The 5900-nt window shown below is 46.7% G+C and overlaps 1 pseudogene; it reads left to right on the top strand.

Annotated features, from left to right (window-relative positions):
• Positions 1–387: 387 nt before the first annotated feature.
• Positions 388–1090, top strand: LOC112133143 (large ribosomal subunit protein eL32-like; annotated as a pseudogene).
• Positions 1091–5900: the final 4810 nt, after the last annotated feature.

Raw genomic sequence — 5900 nt, 5'->3', positions numbered from 1 at the left:
GGAGAATGGCATGAACTTGGGAGGTGGAGCTTGTAGTGAGCTGAGATCGCACCACTGCCCTCCAGCCTGGGCAACAGAGAGAGATTGCGTCTCAAAAAAAAAAAAAAAAAAAAAAAAAATCTGTGGGGGGAAAAAAGCATAATTCTTCTTAAGAAATAAAAAAATCAAGCTTATTTAAATAAGAAATGCCTGTCCACAGATGACAGATGGTTAAGCCAAGTTTAAATCCAGGTTTGTCTGCCCCAGATGCCCAATGTCTGTCCACCATGGCACGCCACACTTCATCAACTATGGACACCCAGTGCAAGTCCAACATTAAGAAAGTAGATATGTTCTCTCTTCTTTGGCACTGCCTATGGAGGCGGCAGCCATCTCCTCCTCAGCATCATGGCCACCTTCATACCCCTTGTGAAGCCCAAAATAGTCAAAAACAGAACCAAGAAATTCATCGGGCACTGGTCAGACTGATATGTCAAACTTAAGCGTGACTGGCAGAAACCCAGAGGTATTGACAACAGGGTTCATAGAAGGTTCAAGCTCCAGATCTTGATGCCCAACATTGCTTATGGGAGCAACAAAAAAACAAAGCATATGCTGCCCAGTGGCTTCCAGAAGTTCCTGGTCCACAAGGTCAAGGAGCAGGAAGTGCTGCTGATGTGCAACAAATCTTACTGTGCTGAGATTGCTCACAATGTTTCCTCCAAGCCACCCTGGCCAGCTTTCTTTGGAGCAGTTATCTATTGGACAGATTGGGGTCCATTAAAATTCTAAAGTATCTCCACTGATAAAAAACAAGCCTAGAATCCAATGAACTATCAGTCTTTCTCAATGTGTGTTGCAGGTCCCACTAGGGAGATACAAGCTTATATGTGACACAAGCATGAACATTTTAAGTTTTCATAGTTATATTTATTTTAAAGTCTATTAGGAAAAAAAATATAACCATCACATCAAATATGTGATTTCATTGATATTATTAAGATGAGGCTACATTTAATTGAACCTCAAAGCCATCATGGAAAGGGCCACCCAGCTGGCCATCAGAGTCACCAACCCCAATGCCAGGCTCTGCAGTGAAGAAAATGAGTAGGCAGCTCATGTGCATGTTTTGTGTTTAAATAAAACTGTAAACACACACACACACACACACACAATAGAAAAAAGAAAGTAGATATGCAATATCTACTGTCTTCCCTCAACAATAAAATCCTCCAGAATTCAGAATGAGAAAAATAGATGTGTTATCTTATTAGAAGTGAGTTAAAAAGAGGATATAGGAAATTATTTCATGCCAAAAAGTAAATAAAAATAAGTGAGTTCTGATGGTTAAAAAAGAGCAAGACAGAATCAACAGCCTGCAAGACTAACAATTCACTGGCTGTTAATTCTGCAGATTGGCTTTTCAAATACAAGCATGTTAGGTATTCTGCTAATGGAGCCAAAAGCACATTCTCTAATCCCAAGTGAACTGCAGATAGCCGCTCTCTGCTGAGCCTTGTTTTTCTTGCTTTCATTTTGGTTTGCTTCCTGTGGGTTTCATGTACCTCATCAGAAACTGAAGGCGGGAAAACAGAGCTGCCCCCTGTCAGGCCTCTGAGCCCAGGCCAGGCCATCGCATCCCCTGTGACTTGCACGTGTACATCCAGATGGCCTAAAGTAACTGAAGATCCTTAACTGATGACATTCCACCATTGTGATTTGTTCCTGCCCCACCCTAACTCATCAATGCACTTTGTAGTCTCCCCCACCCTTAAGAAGGTTCTTTGTAATTCTCCCCACCCTTGAGAATGTACTTTGTGAGATCCACCGCTGCCCACCAGAGAACAACCCCCTTTGACTGTAATTTTCCATTACCTTCCCAAATCCTATAAAATGGCCCCACCCCTATCTCCCTTCGCTGACTCTCTTTCGGACTCAGCCCACCTGCACCCAGATGAAATAAACAGCCATTTTGCTCACACAAAGCCTGTTTGGTGGTCTCTTCACACGGACGCGCATGAAATTTGGTGCCGTGACTCGGATCGGGGGACCTCCCTTGGGACATCAATCCCCTGTGCTCCTGCTCTTTACTTCGTGAAAAAGATCCACCTACGACCTCAGGTCCTCAGATCTACCAGCCCAAGGAACATCTCACCTATTTTAAATCTGGTAAGCGGCCTCTTCTTACTCTCTTCTCCAACCTCTCTCACTGTCCCTCAACCACTTTCTCCTTTCCACTCTTCAATCTCTCCCTTCTCTTAATTTCAATTCCTTGCATTTTCTGGGAGAGACAAAGGACACACGTTTTATCCGTGGACCCAAAACTCCGGCGCCGGTCACAGACTGGGAAGGCAGCCTTCCCTTGGTGTTTAATCATTGCAGGGACGCCTCTCTGATTATATACCCACGTTTCAAGGGTGTCAGACCACGCAGGGATGCCTGCCTTGGTCCTTCACCCTTAGCGGCAAGTCCCACTTTTCTGGGGAAGGGGCAAGTACCCCAACCCCTTCTCTCCTTGTCTCTACCCCTTCTCTGCCTTTCCTGGGGCAGGAGCAAGTACCCCTCAACCCCTTCTCTTTCACCCTTAGCGGCAAGTCCCACTTTCCTGGGGCAGGGGCAAGTACCCCTCAACCTCTTCTCCTTCACCCTTAGCGGCAAGTCCCACTTTCCTGGGGCAGGGGCAAGTACCCCTCAACCCCTTCTCCTTCACCCTTAGCAGCAAGTCCCGCTTTCCTGGGGCAGGGGCAAGTACCCCTCAACCCCTTTTCCTTCACCCTTAGCGGCAAGTCCTGCTTTTCTAGGGGGCAAGAACCCCCAATCCCTTATTTCCACACCCCGACCTCATCTCTGTGCCCCAATCGCTTATTTCCACAGCCCAACCTCTTATCTCTGCGCCCCAATCCCTTATTTCCGCACGCTGACCTCTTATCTCTGTGCCCCAATCCCTTATTTCCATGCTCCAACCCCTTCTCTGCTTTTCTGGAGGGCAAGAACCCCCGACCCCTTCTCCGTGTCTCTACTCTTTTCTCTGGGTTTGCCTCCTTCACTATGGGCAAGCTTCCACCTTCCATTCTTCCTTCTTCTCCCTTAGCCTGTGTTCTCAAAAGCTTAAAACCTCTTCAACTCACATCTGACCTAAAACCTAAATGCCTTATTTTCTTCTGCAATGCCGCTTGACCCCAATACAAACTTGATAGTAGTTCCAAATAGCCGGAAAACAGCACTTTCAATTTTTCCATCCTACAAGATCTAAATAATTCTTGTCGTAAAATGGGCAAATGGTCTGAGGTGCCTGACGTCCAGGCTTTCTTTTACACATCAGTCCCTTCCTAGTCTCTGTGCCCAGTGCAACTCGTCTCAAATCTTCTTTCCCTCCCGCCTGTCCCCTCAGTCCCAACCCCAAGCGTCACTGAGTCTTTCTAATCTTCCTTTTCTACAGACCCATCTGAACTCTCCCCTCCTCGCCAGGCAGAGCTAGGTCCCAATTCTTCCTCAGCCTCCGCTCCTCCACCCTATAATCCTTTTATCACCTCCCCTCCTCACACCCGGTCCGGCTTACAGTTTAGTTTCTCGACTAGATCTTCCCCACCTGCCCAGCAATTTACTCTTAAAAAGGTGGCTACAGCTAAAGGCATAGTCAAGGTTAATGCTCCTTTTTCTTTATCCCAAATCAGATAGCGTTTAGGCTCTTTTTCATCAAATATAAAAATCCAGCCCAGTTCATGGCTCATTTGGCAGCAACCCTGAGACGCTTTACAGCCCTAGACCCTAAAAGGTCAAAAGGCTGTCTTATTCTCAGCATACATTTTATTACCCAATCTGCTCCCGACATTAAATAAAACTCCAAAAATTAGAATCTGGCCCTCAAACCCCACAACAGGACTTAATTAACCTCACCTTCAAGGTGTACAATAACAGAAAAAAGTTGCAATTCCTTGCCTCCACTGTAAGACAAACCCCAGCCACATCTCCAGCACACAAGAACTTCCAAACACCTGAACGGTAGCAGCCAGGCATTCCTCCAGAACCTCCTCCCCCAGGAGCTTGCTACACGTGCCGGAAATCTGGCCACTGGGCCAAGGAATGTCCACAGCCTGGGATTCCTCCTAAGCCGCGTCCCATCTGTGTGTGACCCCACTGAAAATCGGACTGTTCAACTCACCTGGCAGCCACTCCCAGAGCCCCTGGAACTCTGGCCCAAGGCTCTCTGACTGACTCCTTCTTGGCTTAGCGGCTGAAGACTGATGCTTCCCGATCGCCTCAGAAGCCCCCTAGAACCATCACGGATGCCGAGCTTCGGGTAACTCTCACAGTGGAGGGTAAGTCTGTCCCCTTCTTAATCGATACAGAGGCTACCCACTCCACATTACCTTCTTTTCAAGGGCCTGTTTCCCTTGCCTCCATAACTGTTGTGGGTATTGACGGCCAGGCTTCTAAACCTCTTAAAACTCCCCAACTCTGGTGCCAACTTAGACAATACTCTTCTAAGCACTCCTTTTAGTTATCCCCACCTGCCCAGTTCCCTTATTAGGCTGAGACACTTTAACTAAATTATCTGCTTCCCTGACTATTCCTGGACTACAGCTACATCTCGTTGCCGCCCTTCCTCCTAATCCAAAGCCTCCTTTGCATCCTCCTCTTGTATCCCCTCATCTTAACCCACAAGTATAAGATACCTCTACTCCCTCCTTGGCGACCGATCATGCACCCCTTACCATCTCATTAAAACCTAATCGCCCTTACCCCACTCAACGCCAATATCCCATCCCGCAGCATGCTTTAAAAAGATTAAAGCCTGTTATCACTCGCCTGCTACAGCATGGCCTTTTAAAGCCTATAAACTGTCCTTACAATTCCCCCATTTTACCTGTCCTAAAACCAGACAAGCCTTACAAGTTAGTTCAGGATCTGCGCCTTATCAACCAAATTGTTTTGCCTATCCACCCCGTGGTGCCAAACCCATATACTCTCCTATCCTCAATACCTGCCTCTACAACCCATTATTCTGTTCTAGATCTCAAACATGCTTTCTTTACTATTCCTTTGCACCCTTAATCCCAGCCTCTCTTTGCCTTCACTTAGACTGACCCTGACACCCACTAGGCTCAGCAAATTACCTAGGCTGTACTGCCGCAAGGCTCACAGACAGCCCCCATTACTTCAGTCAAGCCCAAATTTCATCCTCATCTGTTACCTATCTTGGCATAATTCTCATAAAAACACACTTGCTTTCCCTGCTGATGTGTCCGATTAATCTCCCAAACCTCAATCCCTTACAAAACAACAACTCCTTTCCTTCCTAGGCATGGTTAGTGCAGTCAGAATTCTTACACAAGAGCCAGGACCACACCCTGTAGCCTTTCTGTCCGAACAACTTGACCTTACTGTTTTAGCCTAGCCCTCATGTCTGCGTGCAGTGGCTGCCGCTGCTTTAGTACTTTTAGAGGCCCTAAAAATCACAAACTATGCTCAACTCACTCTCTACATTTCTCATAACTTCCAAAATCTATTTTCTTCCTCATACCTGACACATATACTTTCTGCTCCCCAGCTCCTTCAGCTGTACTCACTCTTTGTTAAGTCCCACAATTACCATTGTTCCTGGCCCGGACTTCAATCCAGCCTCCCACATTATTCCAGATACCACACCTGACCCTCATGACTGTATCTCTCTGATCCACCTGATGTTCATCCCATTTCCCCACATTTCCTTCTTCCCTGTTTCTCACCCTGATCACACCTGATTTATTGATGGCAGTTCCACAAGGCTTAATCACCACACACCAGCAAAGGCAGGCTATGCAATAGTACAAGCCACTAGCCTGCCTCTTAGAACCTTTCATTTCCTTTCCATTGTAGAAATCTGTCCTCAAGGAAATAACTTCTCAGTGTTCCATCTGCTATTCTACTACTCCTCAGGG

Source organism: Pongo abelii, chromosome 3 (genome assembly GCF_028885655.2).
Source record: "Pongo abelii isolate AG06213 chromosome 3, NHGRI_mPonAbe1-v2.0_pri, whole genome shotgun sequence".
NCBI classification, from domain to species: domain Eukaryota; kingdom Metazoa; phylum Chordata; class Mammalia; order Primates; family Hominidae; genus Pongo; species Pongo abelii.
This window is presented reverse-complemented; position numbering and strand designations above follow the sequence as displayed.